We start from the raw sequence: 21,638 nt of genomic DNA on the forward strand, positions 1-21,638 counted from the left end.
CAAAATTAAATTTCTGAAGAAATGTGGCCCAACTTCTGCCATTCCATACTCAGAATTTTCACTGTGTAGAATATGTCAGTAATCGTGTATCTGTTTCAATGGCACTGTGTCCAAAATCAATCTGAAGATCCATCAGCCTTTTCTACAAAGAGACTAGAAATATACATAAAATTACACTAGGATACAATCTGTATTTTGGCTAAAATTACTTTTTATTGACGTATAATTTTTTTTGGAGATAATTCATAATAGACATGCAAAATTTTCAGGAAATCAAACCACTGCTAACACATATGGTCTAAATCAGGTGTGTTGTCCCTCCTTCTGGAGGAAACTCAAAGATTATAGAAGGAATGCAACTATTAATTTATCTCAGGTCAGGTATAAACCAACCATCAGTACAAGATTCTTACAGAAGAAATTACTGCAAACGAGATATCCATAATCACACCGGCTAAATCGTAATTAAGACCAGGTCTTTTGAATTCATTCCCTTTCCTGATAAAATGCCCTTTTGTGTACAGCTAAATACTATCTGAGCTTTATATGTGGCAAAATGGTTGGAGTATCACTAAACACAGTGATACTCAATGAGGACTGAAGATCACTAGGACCTAGAACAGTCTGTTAACTATTCAGTAAAAGATCTGATCATGATCTTTATTATGCACAAGCTGCTTCTATTAAGCAAAATTCAGGTGTCTAGGAAACACATATTCAAGCCCTTGCCAAGAAACAGATTCCACTGGTAGAAGAAACACTAGCTGAAATTGTATTTTGATACCGCAAAATGGTTGAAAAACTGATACTATTATCTGATTCACTTTGCTCATTAGACAGTACAGACCCCATAAATTTTATATAGGTCTGTGAACAAATAGTACACAATATTTCAAGTTATAATTATCCACTGGATATTAGAAATTTCTCCATTCCATGCAATTCAATTGGTTGAATAATGTTGTCTCCTTTCATGGTCAGGACTCCCAAAAAATTCATTATAATATGCAAAGAAAAACACTATTTTTCTTTAATTTCCAGGACAAATTTAAGATCACAGCGTAAAGGGATTACCATTTTCCTGTTTCTTGGGAGTATCATACAGAAACATATAGGTGCATGTATCACAGTGTTACTGACAGCACCTTTTTTTACTAAGAAAGCTAACATAACAATATAAATGAAATAATTTTAAAATTATGAAGGACTACAGGACTTTCCTTATGTAAGATGTTCCTCAATTCAAAAGTATAGGAAGATGTACAATTGAGTGACCTGGTATGCCAAAAAAATTAGCATTGACATAGTAAAAAAAGAAAGGAAGAGGAACAACCCATGTTATATGGTCCACCAGACACAGTCCAACAGTTCACGTGCATAACCACAATACAGCCTTTTCATAAACTGCTTTAGTCTCACAACACTTTTTATGAGCTATGGAAAAAGGAAAGCAGTGTTATAAAATAAAAAGTTTTTAGAAGGTGTCAGGATATGCCTAGCCTTTAAAATTTCTCAAAATAAAGATCTGTTAGACCCCCAGATTCTGTAGGGAGTTTAGGTAGCAATATTTGTCAGGAATAGTGGTTTTAATTAGTATTTGGAAAGGAGATTAAACCTTTCCCTTTCAAATGCCATTTCAACCGTATTTTCTATCTGATTTCAGTAAGACAATGTTCTCTGGAATAAACTTGGTACAGGGTCATATCAAAACTTGCAGAAATAGTAACTACTGCAGAGTGCATTTAATAATTAGCATACTCCTAACACCGTAAATGATTTCAAGTTTACTCTTTCATCTTCTCTGTCTGAAAACTGACATAATTTGCAAACCTCATCTGCCAGAGAGACTCGATGCATCTCTTTACATACAGCAGTACTGTCATGATCACAAGCTTTTGTGTTCATGACAATATCATGAAAAGACTGTGTGACAAGTAACAGGATATTTCATAGGAAAAGTCTTGAGAATCACTTCCTAGATCTAATGACTAATAGGACACAACATGAAGCCCTTTTAAAAGCGTAATGGACAAGATGAATGAAGAAAGGTAAAATGACTTTGAAAAGTCATAAACTGTTTTTGTTAAGATATACTCTGCTCCTTGGTAGTAGTGCAGTACTAAACAGTAGTATAATCTCCACATCCAATACAAACTCAGTATCTTTTCATAACACACCATTTTTTTCCCAAATAAGAACTGATAGGATCAGAGGAAATGGCCTCAAGTTGTGCCAGGGGAAGCTTAGATTTGGATATTAGGAAAAAAATTCTTCACCAGTTGTAATTGTTTACATTATAATTGTTACAATTGCAGTGTTTAAAGTAGCCCCAGCAGAAAAGATTAAACCCCATAAATTCACACCCCTGTCACTGCTATATCGCAACGTTGTCAGTGATGCTGAGGGAGGGGATCCTTCCTCTCTACTCAGTAAAGTGATGTGTCCAATTCTGGGCTCCCCAATACAAAAGAGATATGGACATACTGGAGAGAGTCCAATGAATGGCCAGGAAGAGATGGTTAAGTGCATTTTTCCAATGAGGAAAGTCTGAGAGAACTGGAACTGTTCAGGCTGGAGAAGAAAAGGCTCAATGGGGGTTTTATCAATGTGTGCAAGTACCTGAAGGGAGAGACTGAGTAAGAAGAAACCAGGCTCTTCTCAGTGGTACCCAGTGACTGCACAAGAGGAAACAGTCACAAATTGAAACACAGGAAATTCCAAATGAACAGGAGAAAATACATCTTTACTAGTAGTCAAGTTGTCCAGCAAGGTTGTAAAGTCTTCATCTGTGGAAATCTTCAACATTCAACTGGACATGTTCCTGGACAACCTGCTGCAGCTGACCATGCCTGAGCAGGGATCAGACTGTTACAATCTCAAGAGGTCCTTTCCAGCCCACACAATTCTGTAACTTTTTAATATTTAAAAGGTCTTATACCAAATATATATAAAGGTATTTCTAGTCAGCCACACGTGATTATATTTAAATAGCAAATTACTATAAAGAACTAAGACACAGCAATTCCAACAAAGACTTTTTATTTTTAATTCTATCAGTGCAATACCGAGCCCCATGCATTGTCCTAACAATAGCCTGAAGACAGTAGCATAAAGCAAATAATATATGAAAGACAGTATAAGTGGCCATAAAGTAAAATATTAGAAAAACACAAATGTTCAGTTTGGTCAGTTTACCACCTGCCTGTGACCATACTGATGCAAGAGCTTATGAATACAAGTTTTTATGCTGTGTTTGGATTTTCTTCTCTCTGTACTACATCTCTACAAGGTTCTAAACAATAATAGTCCAATGTTTAGGTACATGCAATACAGCGAAAGAGAAAAAAAAAAATCTTAAAATTTCTTCAGAAGTTTCTACAGAAGTTATGTCAGAAGTATTTCAAACCTCACAGATAAGGTTTCAGAAGTGTATTTCTGCACAATACTTAACTGCCCCACAGATAAAGAAAACATGAACAACTCCTCACAGTGAACTCTAGGTAATTACTTAGCCTGTGCCTTTGGTGTAATTAGCCTGCTAGACATTATGGAGCAGTTGCACTGAGACTAATGAATACTGTCCCAGCCAAATAGGAAAGAAATAATCATTCTGATCACCCTGATTCTTCACAGGAAAAACATTCCTGAGGAAAACTAAAGGCTTCAGACTCAAGGAACCTGCAAGTTTGAGAGTTTGACTTATAAATTTCCCCTGTATTATCCCAGCTCCTAGATTTCATGTTCACACATGCCGCTCTTCTACTTCTCTAGAGAAAGACTTAGATTTCATTTTTATAAGGTGACTATAAAGTCTGATGTATAACTTGGGCACTAAGGGCAATTCATGCAACAAAAGACGACAATATGTCAAATAAAATGGATGACCAATGAAGACAATGATAATTGTGGCTGGATATGTTTTAGATTTTTTATGACTAAACAAACGTTATTTTTAGTATGTCTTTCTAAATCAACATCTCCATATATGAAATTCCATGCAGTTGCTGACATAATCTAACACTGTGTTATTACCATACCAAGCAAAAAGAGCCAAGAGGTTCAGAAGTCACTTAGAATCATAGAATAGAATCATAGAACAGTTAGGGTTGGAAAGGACCTTAAGATCATCTAGTTCCAACCCCCCTGCCATGGGCAGGGACACCTCACACTAAACCATACCACCCAAGGCTTCGTCCAGCCTGGTCTTGAACACTGCCAGGGATGGAGCATTCACAACCTCCCTGGGCAACCCATTCCAGTGCCTCACCACCCTCACAGTAAAGAACCTCCTTATACCTAACCTAAACTTCCCCTGTTTAAGTTTTAACCCGTTACCCCTTGTCCTTTCATTAAAATCCCTAATGAATAGTCCATCCCCAGCATCCCTATAGGCCCCCTTCAGATACTGGAAGGCTGCTATGAGGTCTCCATGCAGCCTTCTCCAGGCTCAACAGCCCCAACTTTCTCAGCCTATCTTCACAGGGGAGGTGCTCCAGTCCCCTGGTCATCCTTGTGGCCCTCCTCTGGACTTGTTCCAACAGTTCCATGTCCTTTTTACGTTGAGGACACCAGAACTGTACACAATACTCCAGGTGAGGTCTCACGAGAGCAGAGAAGAGGGGCAGGATCACCTTCGACCTGCTGGTCAAGCTCCTTTTGATGCAGCCCAGGATATGGTTGGCTTTCTGGGCTGCAAGCGCACACTGCTGGCTCGTGTTCATTTTCTCATCGATCAACACCCCCAAGTCCTTCTCAGAAAACACTTCAAGTTTCCATGAAAATTTTATACTGTTGAACTGGATAAATCCACACATCCCATACATTTCTGATCATAGAATCACAGAGTGGTTTGGGTTGGAAGGGACCTCAGAAGATCACCCAGTTTCACCCCCTCTGCCATGGGCCGGGACACCTTCTACTAGACCAGGTTGCTCAAAGCCGTATCAAACCTAGCCTTGAGCACTGCCAGGGATGGGGCAGCCATAACTTCTCTAGGCAACCTGTCAGTATCTCACCAGCCTCATAGTGAAGAATTTCTTCCTCATGTCTAATCTAAATCTCCCCTCTTTCAGTTTAAAGACATTCCCCCTTGTCCTGTCACTACACACCCTTGTAAAATGTCCATTTCCAGATTTCTTGTAGTCCCCCTTAGGTACTGGAAGGCTGCTATAAGGTTTCTCTGGAGCCTTCTCTTCTTCAGGCTGAACAACCCAAATTCAGCCTGTCTTCATGAATATACTGATGTTCAATTACACCTTTACTAGACAGGAGGGACAAGAAAATTCAACATCATTGCCATGACTAACATTTTAAGCATGTGAATCTATAATAAAAGCCATACATTACTACAGTTTTATTATAAAGCCACTTCAAAGCTAACCAGTTTTTCCTTTTTTTGGGGAAAAAAAGTGAATCAAGTACAACAGAAAACTTCCTTAAGTTACTACTTATAGGCATATTTGCACAAATGAACATGTGCTGAATTATTGGAGTAGTACAAGTTATGTGCTTCTCTCCTTTCATGTGTACAGAAACCCTGTATCTCAGACACCCTTTTGTGGTAAAAACAGATAAAGGATGACATGGAATGTCAACACCTTTCCATATGGTATTTACCAGAAAAAGTTATGCTTTATATATATGGAAAATATATCACATATACATAAATTAAATCATTCTTTAGCACCAGCAATCACTGGGGCTGAGAAAAATTTATGCACTTTACAGGTCTGCCATCCTAATCAGTAAAAGATCTTGCTGACAACTTGTAAGGTAACTAGACAATGAAGAGAATACAAATTCTCTTTTGTATTAAAAAAGAAGAGATTTAAGGCAAATTAAAATGAGCTTCAGAAGCCAAAATATATAAACAAACATATAGTAGTTAACAGAGATGACTCTGAATGTTGGATACATGAGTGCATCACTTAGAACAAAGTGGCCTCAAAGTACAAAATTCAAATCTTAGTTTGTACATTAAAATGTACTTTTTTTTACTGTGATATGAATAAAAAATGTAACAAGATCTAACAGTTCCAGCACACAGGAAATCTAAACCAAAAAATATATTATTTGCAGTTTTTAAAAAGCACAGGTTTTACATATATGAACACATCATTACACTTTCAAGATGTAGTCAACTGTGAATCTGGTATGTATTTTAAAGGTTAGGTAACAATGTACTAGCAAACCATGTAAGTAATTAAAAGGCAACAGATTGAATTTAGGTAGACATACTTTCCAGAAGTCAACTAGTAGATCATCTTATCTCACTACTCATCAAAAATGAGGACAATGTGCAATTTCAAATGCACTTTTAGATGTACAGTATGCAATCCAAAAGAACCTATTTATGATTTACATTCAAGCAGACAGATACAAAACATCATAAACCATGGTAATTCACAGGAGTATGTATTACACATCAGAGTAACTTAATTACATGAATGTTGACCAGTTTTCTTTCCGTATTCTGTTCATTTACGTGATGGAATAAATCCATACAATGAACAAACATTGCATAAGATTACAAAATTGTTGGCATATGCCACCGAATTGCATCACAGGAGCATGACACCAACAGCTAAGACTGTTATGCTAGGGGTCTGCTGCTTATCACTCAGGCTCATTTGAAATAGTCATCTTTATATCCATCAGTTGTCTCCTTCCTTTCATAAAATGGATATGAGACAAGAATGTCCACAGCCAACATCATTCATAGGTGTACCTTATGAAGCCATAAGCTAAGATCTATTTACTATATAACTACAAAATAAAATAAGATCTATTTAGTATATAACTACAAAATAAAATACACTTCTCACTTGCAAATCAAGGCTTTGCATTCTACAATATTAGGTGAAATCCTTTGTTTAGAAATTCTAACTCATTTAGAATGAAAATGACCTTTATTTACTATTTTAATGAGAAAATTTGTAAATCTTAAAAACAGTGGTGGGTGCTAATTACTTGAAAATATAATATGAAGACCTTTGAAAAAAAATAATTACACACCTCGGCTAATTCTCCTAGTTCTAGATTTTCTCTACAAGTTTAGTAACCATGCATTGATCTGAACAACCAGTACTATAAAGGAGAAGATTTTTGAAGAATTATCCTTACAATAGTTAAATATGTAATCAGGTAATTTACTGTAAATATGAAATAGTCATTCCTTTCAATTTTTTTTTTTAAACCATAAAGAGGTGTTTTTTGGTTTTCTGCTTTTCTGGTTGGTTGGTTTTTGGTTGGTTGGTTGTTTTTTCGTAACTTTTGTTTGTTTTTTTTTTTTCAGTACAAGTGTTTCATAGAGTTACCAGGAAGTAAATTGTACATTGCTTTTTCCCCTGGCAAAGCTTGCTGAAGACCTTAGGACTAAAGCCTTAGTCATAAGGTCTACTGTAACTAAAATACTACAATGTCAAGCCAAAAGTATATTCCCTGCAACATAGGTTACTTTTGCAGTTATGATTAAAACAAATTAAACCAAATATATATATACACCACTGCCAAATCCTGAGTTAACTACTGAGTTTCAAGTGCTTCCAAAATAATTCTTTGATGTTTTAAACTACTGTTTTGCAGAAGTGAGTACACACTGAGGCTCACTATCCTCCCTTTCTTTCTTTGATTACTGAGTTGCTGTTACTGATACAGTAAATACATATTAGATTGATGACCTAAACAGTAAATGTTTTCTAGGTTATTAGTTAATTTCAGATTTTGAGACACTTCTCTTTTTTGCTCCTCACATACTATCAGATTTCAGGAATTTGGGGAGTCTGTTTTTCCTTCAGTGCTAGCCTTAATCAAGACATCTGGTTGGGTTTATTTTTCATAGTATACTGCTTCCCAGGAATATCAAAATGCACCCAGTACAACCTAAGTCCAAGTAGAATGATTAACATTCCTCTTTCTTGCTCACTTTGACCAAAAAAAAAAAAAAAAAGAAACAGGAATCTGCATTAAAAGCTTCTAAAGAAATGTAAAAACCTCTTTCTATGTCCTGAATATTCCCTCATGTTGTTCAGTGGTTTGCACATATGTAAGCATCCTCTTAATGATTACTGGAAGACTTCTTTTCCTCTGTTAATGTTTTCATACAGGCTCTGAAACCAAGTCTACAACAAGCCTTTTACCTTTGAAAACTCTTGACAGCCTGCTAGAAATCCCTGCTTGTGGTAGCCTACAATCCCAAGCCAAGCCGACACAATCAGCATATCCAGATTCTTCTTCTGGTTTTGCTTGTTTAAATAAAATGGAAACAAAATGAAACAGACTAAAAAACCCAGCAACATTAAAAGTAATCATAAACAGTGCACTTGTGAAAGAAAAAATGCTTACTCTGTTTACAACAAGGCTAAACCTGAACTATAGCTGCTGACTTGCTTTAGGCTCTTGCTGTGTCATTGACTGCATTTCTCAGACAAAACCTTGTCATTGTAGAGCACTGCCAGCTTTCACAGCCAAATTATATTTTGGAGATGATAGGCCCAACAGACCTAATTTCTTTCTCTTTCACTTATGCACTCTTGAAAATAACTTTTAACCTATCCAGAAGACATTTTTGACATCTTGACATTTTTACTCTTTGGCATTACTTTAAGCGTTGTTTCACCGTTTGAGATAATTCTTTGTTAGACAAGGTTAACCTACAACAGTAATCATCCATTTCAGAATCTGTGATAACAGAAAAGGAAAAAATAAAAATCTTTCTTCTTTCTTCTAAAGACATAACAACAAAAAGATCTCCCTGGGAAAAAAAAAGTCAAAGATTTTTACAAAACTATTTTTCCACAGCTTTAGCTGCTAAACCACCTAGAGCCAAAGAACTATCCATCTGAGAAGAAAATATGACCTTTCACTCCATGTGTCTTTGTGGATACTTGTAGAGATCTAACAACTGAACCTTCCCATACCATGTCAATATGTCACAAATACTGTAAGAAAAGAAACTACAAGATTGAGTCTTAGCTGATCTTTCAGCCTTTGTCACCTATTCACTAGCAGGTTACCCGGTTCTGAGTCTCTGCAGGATTATCTGGATGCCCAGCATTACAGACCAAGTTGTCTCATCACTGGAACAGAATTAGTCACACTACATAAAGTTAAGAATCTGTGAAAGTAGAAATCGATGGCTAGATCTTCCTCCCTTTACACTAGACAAGCATGGTCAGTAACCATTCTGAGATTTTATTATAAAAGTTCTGTTAGGAAACTTAACTTCATCTCTATATTAAATTTTCTGTGATTACTGTGACTGCAAAATACTTGTGTTCTAAAGAACTGTCAACTAAGAGGAAAAATAAGCAGAGCTGTAGCTAGCTAAGGCACAAAAGCAATTTGATCCAGGAAAGAAATCTTCTGTGATTTTATCAGCTCCAACCAGTTCCCGATATCTACTGGCAAAATAAATGGAAGTGGAACGGAACAGTCTCTCAAAAGTGCACTATGTAGGCCATAACCTTTTTCCACACCCTTAATAACTAGGCTGGTACACCTATCTACAAAACCACCTCTATTTCATTGTTTAATGAGTCAACTCTAGTCCCATTAGAAAGTGGAAATTAGGCATACAAACTTAATACTCCTGTAAAAATCTACAGAAAATCACTAAATTATGAATGTAATTTAAAAGGTCTCCTGTTATTATTAAAAAATAATAATATGATATGGTATAAACAGTGCAGTGCCTGTGCCTTTCCACATATATATTTTAGGGCTTTCTGCCAGAAGGTAAGCCTTCATATGGGCACAAGTAGCCACACAGATACATAGAAACATACATGCACCTCGATTAAATCTTCTTGAGTAAATCTGCATTGAGTAAATCTGCACTTCATTTGTCATCTGTATGGCAAAGAACATTCAACCATATTGCCTCTACCGTACTATTGGAAACAGCCATGATCAATGAATGCCTCAAAACTCCCAGGATAACATTTGGCTAGAAATTTTTTTGAGAAGAGAAAAATAAAATTGTTAGGCTCAATGACCATTACATCAGCTGCACTATCTGCAGGCCCAATCATGACTTTTGCCAATCATGACAGCAATGATTTAGATCTTCCAGTACTAGGAAATACTTGAAAGGATTAAAAAAATTGCCAAGAAAGATTTCTGCACATATTCACAAGCTATTTCTCAGTTACACTCTATGCAATATTTTCACTTTCACTGATAATCCATTAGGCATTAATCAGCAAAATTTCAGGCTTAGTATCTTCAGAGTTAATTTTACTGAGTCCTGCTCATTAAGCAGGGTTAATTTTCCAATTCTCTAAGTTGAAATTGAACATTTAAAATAAAAAATAAGGCATACTAAGGCATCCCTGCCCACTTGCTCCCCAGATAAAAATATAACCTTATGAGGAGGAAAGCTTACATTTGGGGCCAATCACAGCAAGACAAGAAGGAAAAAAAAAAAGTCTAGAAAAAACTATTTTTATCATCAAATCTATGACATATTTTGCTAGTTTTCCACCCATCTTTTCACACTTCTAAAACTACACAGTTGTTACTAGATATCTTTCTGGCTGACAGGGAGTTAAGTGAAAAATTTATCATACGCGACCTGCCCCAGTTGCTTATTAACATCTTTCTTCTCTGTATGATGCTGCCTCCTCAAATCTGCTAGCTTAACTGTATGCTTAACTGGTGCTAGTCAAAACGTTCAGTATCAAATTAAACTTTGGGTTTAGATGCAGATTATTTGACACAAACAAGTTAAGGAGAGGCCACAGATTCATTTCTACCATCAGACAGGAGGATAAAATAACTTCTGACAGGATGTGGTAAAGAGCAGACAAGGTAGGCTTAGAGCTGTAATCTTTCCACCAAGATCAGGGGCAACCAAGACAGCATTTCAGATCACAGATTTAAAGTTTTGAAGGACAGGTGAGAGGAAAAAAGTGCTGGAATATCACAGACACAATAGTAAACTATTAGAGATTGGCAAGGGCTTTAAGAAAAATGTCTTATAGAACTAAAAATAGAGAACAAAACTCTTCAGTTTTCTGTACTACCTTGAGTTTACGGAATATCCAAAACCAGTAAAAATATTAAACCAGAAGGATTCTCACAGGGAAGGTGGCAGCAGTTAATAAAAATTATATTCTTACAAAATAAGACTTATTCCAGAACTGACCACATTCATACAAGCGAATAGCTGACATGAAGCGCTTACTGAACACAGCAGCCTGTAAAATTTACTATGCAACTGAGAGAAGGGCCTCTTAAAGAGACAGTCCAGATACTTTTACTTTTGGGGCTTCCCAATTCTTCCCCTTCCTTAGTCATCTTACAGCCATAACAGCCAGCTCCAGAGCCTGTGAGCTGGGTACATGTAAAGCCTGTCCGTCAGAGCCCATTTGCTTCCAGGTCACATAGACCCAGTGGTCAAAGTCAGGCAGTGATTCAGCACCTCTGGATGACTAACCAAGACCAATCATTAAATGCAAGTAAATGTTGCCTGCTACACAAGCTAAAAATTGTTCTATTGCAAAGAGTAAGGAAACCATGAATTCACCTTCTTGGTGTCCAGATCCCTGCTCTAGCTAGAAAGCTATGCTTCTCTTAGCTTACTTCAAATAAAATTCATTCTCTGCTCATTTCACAACACCTAGAAGTGAAAAAGAAGATCTTATTGAGGGAGCACGGGAAATATTCATTTAAATTAATCCCTTTTCAGTAACTGGATTAGGAGGTGTATGTATGCCTATTTTTGTACAGGAGATCATAAATTTCAGATGCAAGTATCAAGGGCACCTGCAAGGCAATGTTGCTGCAATGCTAACTTGGCATCCTTAACCTTTCAAATTATAAAAAAGAAAAGACAGGTAGTCACTAATAAACACCAGAGAGATGCTGTATTTTCTTTCTCCACAGTCAGCAATCTGTAATAAACTCAAACATGACAACCTGCTTCCACAGAAAAGAAAGAAAAGGTAAGAGTGGAACAGCTACTTTCATAATTTCTGTTGGTACAGAACATGCTCTAATTCAATTTCTATGCTAGGAAGAGAAATTCTGAATTACTGTTTCTCATTCTAAAGAAGCACAACAAAAATTAGAGGTTTCTAGGAGATACTGCAACAGCAGAAATGATACAGCATTCCTGCCGCTTCTAAGAAATAGAAACATTTTATTATTTTGAAGCTGCTGACCAGAGCTGGCAGTTGAACTCAATTACAATTCCATCAGGTGTCAGCTGATACATTCAGTAGTGTTTGAGAGAAGATGAAATACAGTATTCCATGCAAATCATAACAGCAAGTAATCTCAGAAACATGATACCGAGCCATTCCTTACCTAAGAATGGGTTTCATGTTACACATAAAGGAAATTTAAAACATTAAAACTAAAAGATGAAATCAACTTAGCAAAATAATTCAAAAATACTTTTGTTTTAAAAACACATTCCCAAGGAACTTAAAGCAGACAAACATATAATGTGGTATTGTTCTTTTTTGAAAAAGATCATAAATAATGAAAAAGATGGCATCTTGGTTAATGCAATGTTCACGCTGTTTTTTGCATCCATCTGCAAAAGACTTATTTTTCACCAGTCTGTTTAGCATATGCTGGGGGAAGATAATATTGAGGTCATTTGAGATTTCTCCAAAGGCTGCACAATGCACTACACATGTAGCATTTACTTAGGATTATCAAATGCAGCTGCATTGTAAATTAGGAAAAATACCAAACACACAAAGGTGAAGCAGCAGATTCCAGTCCTTCAGGACAGCTGGTGCTCCCTTTTGCTGAATGCAGTTAGGCCCCAAAACATTGAGAAAAGCACTAGAGATCAGTGGGTTTTGCCAGGCTGCTTTTTCTCATCATTATTTTCTACAATGCTGTTGTCCATCTCAGTCATTTTGGTTCAGGGCTTCAGCTTCATTCCCTCAGATGCTACTCCAGCACCAAACAAATCTATGACCCTTCTGGTAATCAGACTTTATTTTCTGTATCTTACCCTAAGATGACATAAACATTTTGTTTCACCTTTGCAGGTTCATCTTCTCCTTTGGTCTTCAAGGCATCAAACTCTGTAAATCAGTTCTGCTCTTGTCATTATAACAAGCAAGCTCTACTAATCTACTTCCCCATTCACTAATGTTCTTACCTTTCCACAGATACTGTTAACTGTCTACAAAAAAAAAAACCAAACCTGTTTCAGGAAGAAGGGGGCTCGGCGTCATAATCAGTGCAGGTAAAAATGTATCTTCAAGAAGTCTATCAACTTCTGGCTGGAAAGGGACTTTTTACAAGGGCATGTAGTGACAGGACAAGGAGCAATGGCTTGAAGCTAAAAGACTACAGATTTAAGTTAGATATTAGGAAGAAATTTTTCACTAAAGAGGTGGTAAGACACTGGAACACTGCCATGAGAAGCTGTGGATGCTCCATCCCTGGAACTGTTAGAGGCCAGGTTAGATGGGGCTTTGAGCAACCTTGTCTAGTGGAAGGTGTCCCTCCCCATTTCAGGGGGATGGGAACTAGATAGCTTTAAGGTTCCTTTCCAACCCAAACCATTCTATGATTCCACGAAATGGGACTGAAGACTGGACAATAAAAGCAAAAATATAGGTTGAAGGAAACTTTTGGAGATCATCTAGTCCAAACTCCTCCTCAAGGCAGGGCTAACTTCCAAGTTAGGTTAGGTTGCCTTAGAGCCTTGTCCAGACAAGTTTTAAAAATCTCCATGGATGGAGGTCCATCCCTAAGCAACCTGTCCCAGTGCTTAACATCATTCCCTGTGAAAAGCTGCTTTCTTTCATTCAATAGCAGTTTCCTCCATTGCCACTTGTGGCCACTGTCCCCTGCCCTGTTGCTATTCACCTCCCAGGAAAGCCTACCTTTGGCTCCTCTACTGCTCCTGCAACCAGCTCCCTGCAATGCCTTTTCTCTCATCTCCTGGCAAAACTATCCCTCAGGCACCTCAGCAGCCTTCCACTCAATGCTGCATTGCCTTGACCTCCTTCTTGTTTTGGAGGCTGCAAACTGGGCACAGCTGTCCCACTGCCATGGAAGAGAAGAATCCCCTGCTCAACCCACCAGCTGTGCCTGGCCACAGTAAAGCTGTCCTTGCTGCAAGGGCACACAGCTGCTTCGCCTGCAGTTCAGTGCCCACCAGATCACCTTTTCCACAGCATGGCTGGCAGCCAAACTGTAGCACTGCTGGGTAACGTGAAACCACATGCAGGACTTCTACTGAGCTGTCTGTGGGAACAGTATTTATAGAGAGTTTTAAGACAGATAGTCCTGTCCTAAGAAACAAGCTTAAACTAGGTGAGACAAGTAGATGAGGCAGCTTGAAAAATCACTGTTGGAGAAAGGCAAGCCATTAAAAAAGAGGTCAGTTAAAAGTTCTGAGGCACACTCAGAGTGAGTATAAATACAAATGCAAATTCAGGAGTTTCTGTTAGAGGTGCAGGAGACAGATAATTGAGAAACTCAAATCCAGGTGATCGGGATAAATAAAGCAAAAGTATTAGAAGGTTACCTGGCCGTAAGGTGTAAGAATAGAAGAACGATTGAAAGTAAAATAAGCTTATGTACAACCTTAGGCAAGCAGCTCACTTCTTCAGTTATTTATTTTTTCACTTCTGAGATTCCAATTAGGCAACATCAAAGATACCACAAGCCACTATAGTATAAAAAGGTCTTCAAAAGAAAAAGGAGTACTGCAGTCTGTTGGAGCTACCTGACAAAGAGGAGTTCAATAATCCTCTACTGCACTAAAGCAATAGGAGAGAGAAGTATAACTTTAAAATATAAGTAATGGAAAGAAATAGGTATGTGCCTGAAAGGAAATCTCTAATTCATCATGCTAAGCTTTCAAAGACAAACTTTAAACAAAATGGAGGTAGCTGAAAATATGTATTCATTTTGCTTGTGAGAAGAACAAATCTCTCATGCCTTTAGGCAGTAGAGAATTATGTGGTCTTTCAACCTGAAAAAGTGTAAACTGTAGAGGATCAGACTGAATAAATGTTAAGATGCCAGTCTCACAATACCTTTGGGAGTCCACTCAATAACAGTATTTTTGAGACTTCTCACACAGAACTGTGTGTTTGTTTAGTTATTTACACCTTGAAGAGTAACTTAATGAAAGTGAAGAGATGCATTTGTGCATTACAGAACAGAGACAAAGGAAATATCTGCATGAGAATACACAACAGGTATAAACAGATAAGTAATTTCAAAGTAAACTGGAAAAAAAAAAAAAACTAAAACAAAACAAACCACACAAAACCTGGTAACTTTCAGATGGACTTGTTGGAGCAAGTCCAGAGGAGGGCCATGAGGATGATCAGAGGGCTGGAGCAACCCCCGTATGAAGCCAGGCTGAGAAACTTGCAGCTGTTCAGCCTGGAGAAGAGAAAAGAGAAGGCTGTATGGAGACCTCATAGCAGCCTTCCAGTATTTTAAAGGGGCCTACAAGGATGCTGGGAAGATGCTCTTTATTAGGGACTGCAGTGATAGCACAAGGGGTAACAGGTTAAAACTTAAACAGGGGAAGTTTAGATCAGATATAAGGAGAAAGTTCTTTACTGCGAGGGTGGTGAGGCACTGGAACGGGTTGCCCAAAGTGGTAAATGCTCCACCCATGGCAGAGTTTGAGGTCAGGTTGGACAGAGCCTTGGGGCACACAATCTAGGATGAAGCATCACTGCCCACGGCAGGGGGGTTGGAACTAGATGTTCTTAAGGTCCTTTCCAATCCTAAACTTTCTATGGTCTTATAAAAAAATATTAATGTTTTCCACTTAGCATCTTTCAAGCATTAAAAAGTTACTTAGTAATGTCTTTCCCTCAATTTATGCAAAGACTTGAAATGCAGAATTCACTGCGTTCTCATAGGAAGAAGAAACCACCTTACCATAAAAAAAAAAAACAACTACAAAACAGAGGCAAGGTATTGGATGAAAGAATAGTTTTCTAAATCTGTAAAGATGATTTCAACACTACTGGAATCCAGGTACAGCTTTTGCAGGTGGGACAAGGTATTCAACATTCAAAAATGAGATGAGTATGTCTGAAGAAGGCTTCTTCACTAACTTCTTGTGTAAACCCTGATGTAAAGACCTGCTTCCTGAATACAAGGTTTCTGTGCATATCCTTTAGGGTAATGAAGGCAGCTCTGGAGAAGCCCCTTGGCTGATGTGATAGGAAGTTTAACACCAATAGAAAATTGCAAAAGTTATTTCTGTGCTGTTGAGCAGGAGTGCTAGCAAAAAGCTGAGGCCCTTGGCTGAGGATCAAAATACATCTTAAGGATGGGATCCAACTTGGTATGCAAATATGTTTTGCCCTGGTGAACCAAAGCAGAAGATAGGTACAATTCTCTAACTCATAATATCATAAAAATAATTTATAGACACTGATTATTAGGTGTAAGACACCTACTGCATAACTAGCTTCTTGATTTAAAAAGAAGATCAACTTCTTTATGTGGCAACCCGTAAAACTAACTATGTTTTCTTGAGAAAAGAAAAAGATAAGGAGGCATAAAGGAGCTGACTCTAATTGGCACCTTTACTAATCTGGAACAATACTTCAAAAAAGAGCAAAGAATAGGCTTAGTCATGCCCTTCTTTTCTTGTATCATACCCAAAAAAGGTTTAATCTCTGTCTTAAATATTATACTGTTACTTCTTTATTGAATTAATTTCATTTCTTTTATCTTTTCCCTTCTGCTTTTTTTTAAAATCAATTTCTAAAATTACTTGGCAGAACTGCACATCAGGTATACAATACTTCATCTCATTGACATGAGATATATAGGAAAGAGAAGCTTAAAAGGCCAGCCATTATGTGCAGCACATAAGCCAAATATAACCTCTAGTACCAGGTATGTTGAAGACTCCATGAAAATGGAGCACAGAACCTGGAGCTTTAAGGTAGCTACAACTGAAATACGTAAGTGAAAATATAGAGTGGGCAGTACTGAAGATTTAAAAGTACAGAAAGTCATGGCAAAGTATAGAGAAATGAGGGAAAAAGAAATTGGGGAGCTAGGAAGACAAAAACTCAGCAAGAACAATCCCCATCCTTGGCAGCAACAGAGGTTCACACTCTCCACCTGACTGGTAACTGGTCCACAGGGACTCAGCAGGAGCCCACATCTGAGTTATAAGGCATTATAATGGACCTTATAGGTTACCCTTACCTATCTACTGCTTGTATCAGCCAATCAATACTTGCTGTGTACTCATAAATTCAGTAAATTCCTGCTTGCAAGTCTTCGTGGATGGTAAAAGATGTTCAAATAAAAGTGACACAGTAGAGGAAGAGTACACAAAATAAATGTATGGTTTGATTAAACAGCTTTTTATCAGTTTGAATTTACTAATACTCCAGTTTTTAAAGTAAGAAAATGAAGATGGCCTTCAGGTTTCACAAAGAATAAACAATTCTGCCACATCAGAAAATCAGTTCATATTTTCAAGTCTGAATGTTGATAGAGCAGTATTTTTCAGACAATCTGACTCGTTTTGAAGCTGTTTGTGTGGCAACATGAGGAGATGATAGAGAAGAACAAAGTGTTTCCCTTTAGGGTTAACACTGTACATGGACATTACAGGAATGTCATCATTGAAAGCTTTGTTGTCAAAGCAAGATCACCAGCAATCTACTAAAAGTGACTAAACAGACTGACAGGCTTAAGACCTGGTCTACAAATCAACTTGTATGGCATTCAGTTTCTAGTTCTGCTTTTCCTGGACACAGTGAAGCCAGAATGTTGATGATCCTCAGATAACAAAAGCCAATTTTAATTTAAAGTTCCTCTATTTAGTTTACAGGTGCCATAAGCCTACTTAAAACTTTATCAATGTTTCTCAAAAAAAAAAAAAATAAAACCCTGAATCTGAAAGCTGTAGATGTGAAGGGGGTTGTGTACTAAATCACATTAATTCATGACCTTTAATTTTAATGAAGTCTTCCTGAACAAAATATTTTCAAGCTGTCTTTCAATACAAGAGTCTTTTAACGAAACCACTCAACTTTCACCTGGTATGGCACATGAATGCTTGCAACCATGTTTTCGCATTTATGCAAAGTTAAGAAAAGTAATATCTTGTTTTAAAAAGCAAAATTACAGCTCTATGTTGCAATAAGTATGTTCACACAAGTCCCAAAATGTGTAACATATCCATTTAAGTGAGCTACATACACAGGGACATTCTTGAATCTCACTCTGCAGGGGTGTCACAACACTCATTAAAATATAATAAGCACCACAATGAATAGAGCAAGTGCTCATTATAATGTAATGAGAAATAATTATCACACAATGGTCCTGTGGAGTAAACTCACTGCTCTCCAAGAGTGTTACACCTTTTTTTTTTCTTTTTTAAAAAAGCATAAAAAGCTTCTGGCTCAGTTCAGAACTAGGAAGCACACAGGCATGTTGACATGACACAGTGCATTTGACCAAAACACACTACAATAATGTAACAACACAAGACAAACTGACTTCAGTAGCACAGCAGGCATTAATAGCTTTAGGAAATCAGTCCTCACCTGACCTTATACAGTCTGAAACAGCTCAAGTTCATTAGCCTTTAAGTCACAACACAAGGCTATGCAGTCAACAAATTCTTCCTGCTGGCTTTGCTTGAGAGGCATTTACTAACCTCCTGAATAGGTTTCTGTCTAGGAGGCTACTTTTCAAAGGTGTGTACAAAGGAACATCCCTCTGGTCATCTTTTCCATTCATCTGCCTCATGGCTAAAGATGGATTACTGAAAAAAGGCACCTTTTTTTTCTTTCCCCACATCCAGCCTGTTGCTCCCCCCCATTTTCACTGAATTAGACCTGGAAATGGCGAAACTTTCATATAAAATGACACAGCTCTCTAATCTGGCGGAAGATTAACCCAAGGGAAAAAAAAAAAAAAAAAGAACAACAAACCACCACCACAAAAAAACTAAGCCCTATAAAATGCCTTACTTGTGGGCTTAGTCATTTTGCATAAATTCTCCATAAGCTCCTCTATGCTCTCAGGAGCTTAGTTCACTGGTAACACACATTTATCTACTGACTCCTTATTAATCGGTCAAGGGGTGTGCGATGCTATGTTTTTCACTTACACCATAAAACATGGTTGGTATTAGTACGATGCATGTTTGAGAAACAGAAAGGCCATCTCCAGGATAATATTCATGTAACAGGATCACTACCTCTAAACTTAGAGCACCCAATTTACAGCACACAAGCCATGAGCACTGCCAGTTTATGACCCAGCAGCAAGCCAGCAACTGATCCACGGTACTCTGCCAGCAATGAGGACCCACTCCCTGTCTATAGCCCACACAAAGCCTACATGTGCATAACACTCCTGATAAACACCTGGAAAGAGGTTACTGCTGCTTGAAGGCACTGCTGGCAGCAGGTTTTACCATCTCCTCCAGGAACAGTAACCACCCTCCCATCATGCTGCTCCCTGGGGTACCTCTAGGGCAGCCAGCCTGCTAACACGCTGTGAACCTTATGCCTAAAATAGCTGTTCTGAGAAAATACAGATTAAGAAATAAATCCAGTTTGTTTAGGAAACACTAGGCCTTATATAAGTCAATTACACTGTGAATACTTTGCAAACTTTATCTGACTCTGAAAGAACCTCAACCAGCGAGATATGTTGAGCAGCACTTGAAAACATATGTTTGCTTGCAGATTGCCTAACCACTTTCCAAAACCACTTATAAGGGTTTGTAATACATAGCTAAGTTTGATTTCAAAGCCTTAGTTGTGCATTCATTGAAAATCAGTAAGAATGAACACTACATTTCTTGAGCAGTTTTCTAAAAGAAGTCTGATATGGTTCAAAATTAAAAAAGAAAAAAAAAAGAAATAAGATTAAGAAAAAAACAGAAAGAAAACCCAACTTAACATACAATGCCAAATGAACTGATTACTTTACACCTTCCACTCCAAACCATTCTATGATTCTGCCACAGAAATACAAAAATATCCAAGATCTCTCTAGTTTAATAGGCAAGACAATATCTCTCAGATCCAATTCCCTAATATGAATGCAATAATTTGTGCTTTAATGAACAGCAAATATATAATGAGTTTTCTTTGTCAGCAAAGTATGTGGAAATTGCATATAATAAATGACGTGTAGGGTTTTTTTTCTGATTCCAGTAAGAAGGCTTATTATTTATGAGAAAGAACAAAATGCAAAACAAAAGAAACAGTGATTGAAGACTGTAATCCAGACATAAATTAGTTTTTCTTTTTTTTTTTTATTTTTATATATTGGCAGTTCCCATGGGCAGTTAATAGCTTCCATGCTACAGTCCTGCTCATATGCCCTAGTTTTATTTCACATCTCCTGAAAGCCAAGATTTTACACTTAGAAGAGTCAGCACTTCCCAGGTGCTAATAAAATATATCAGTGTTAAAAATACCTTTTTCAAGTCAAATGAAATATTTCTCACTACTGAACAAACTAAAGGAGCTACCTCCTTTTTAGCAACAACTTGATCCTTTAAATATGCACAAACATGCAGATTCACACCAATGTCCTCAAAATTAACAGCAATGCTTTCCCTCTCCTGCCAGCACTGTTAAACTATTCACATTTTTACTAATTATAGGGAAGTCTCTACTGAAAGAGCCCTTGTACTTTGCAAGTAGTGCAGGATTCACTGGCAGAGCCTCTCAAATCTGGTTCTGGGTTATCTCCAGTGTTTGTCTTATTAACACAGAGATGATCCCTATGCTGCTAATTTCTTTTTTTTTTTTTTTTACTATTCTATCAATTTGAGTACCATCAACAGCAGCACATGACAGAAAGTTTGACTGAATCCTAGCCAGAAATCCAAACCTGAGAAATTTCTCTCCTTGTTCCAATTCCAAGTGCCATTTTAAACCTCATTCAAAAAACTTCCTTATACAGAAAAGGTGTTTATACAGAAAAGACAAACCAAAAAGTATTTCCTCTGGGCAAGACATAGTTATTGATAATGAAAGGCACTTCACAGTCACTTGGACCAAAAAATTTTCATTTGTAGCTCTCTCACCTCTCAATAAGAATAAGCTGTGAATTAAACAGAATTCAAATCCAGATGTGTAACTTTCATATAACAATGTATTACTCATTCAGTTAAGTGGTCTAATAATAGAATTCAAAATAAATCATTTAATATTTTAAATAATTATGGAAATGCACATTCCCATCAGTGAAAACAAGCAGACCTGGGTCAAACAACAGCTCATTGTACTTCCACACAATGTGATCAGTAACTTTTGCAGGCTTTTAACAGTATGGAGCATCGTTCTTTTTCAAAAAGTTGGTTTCCATTTCTTTGTACCTTCCCAAAGAATATGTGCATGAAGGCGTACCCATATATGCATCCATAACCATGGCTGTAACGACTTAATGGCAAGTGATTACAAAACACAGTGCATGATGGAGACAGTGGAACACACTGGCCAGGGAAGTTGTGGATACCCTATGGCTGGAAATGTTCAGAATCAGATTGGATGGAGCTTTGAGCAACCTAATTTGGTGAAAGATGTCCCTGTCCATGGCAGGGGGTGTGGATTAGACGATCCTCCGTTCCAACCCAAATCATTCCTGTTACTCTGTGAAACACCTCAGAACAGGGAGTCAATCAAGTACAG

General features: G+C 37.4%; 1 protein-coding gene across 2 annotated transcripts in view; it reads right to left on the reverse strand.

The window, feature by feature from the left end:
* CDH18 (cadherin 18) overlaps window positions 1-21,638 on the reverse strand; it is a 255,786-nt gene that overhangs the window by 227,994 nt on the left and 6,154 nt on the right. For both annotated transcript variants that reach the window (XM_062617680.1, XM_062617679.1), the window contains exon 2: window positions 11,528-11,620. The gene's annotated coding sequence lies outside the window, so the exon portion shown is untranslated. The remainder of the gene's footprint in view (window positions 1-11,527; window positions 11,621-21,638) is intronic.

Source organism: Pezoporus occidentalis, unplaced genomic scaffold, assembly GCF_034315485.1.
Source record: "Pezoporus occidentalis ecotype Australia unplaced genomic scaffold, CSIRO_AGI_Poc_V1 ctg2, whole genome shotgun sequence".
NCBI lineage: Eukaryota > Metazoa > Chordata > Aves > Psittaciformes > Psittacidae > Pezoporus > Pezoporus occidentalis.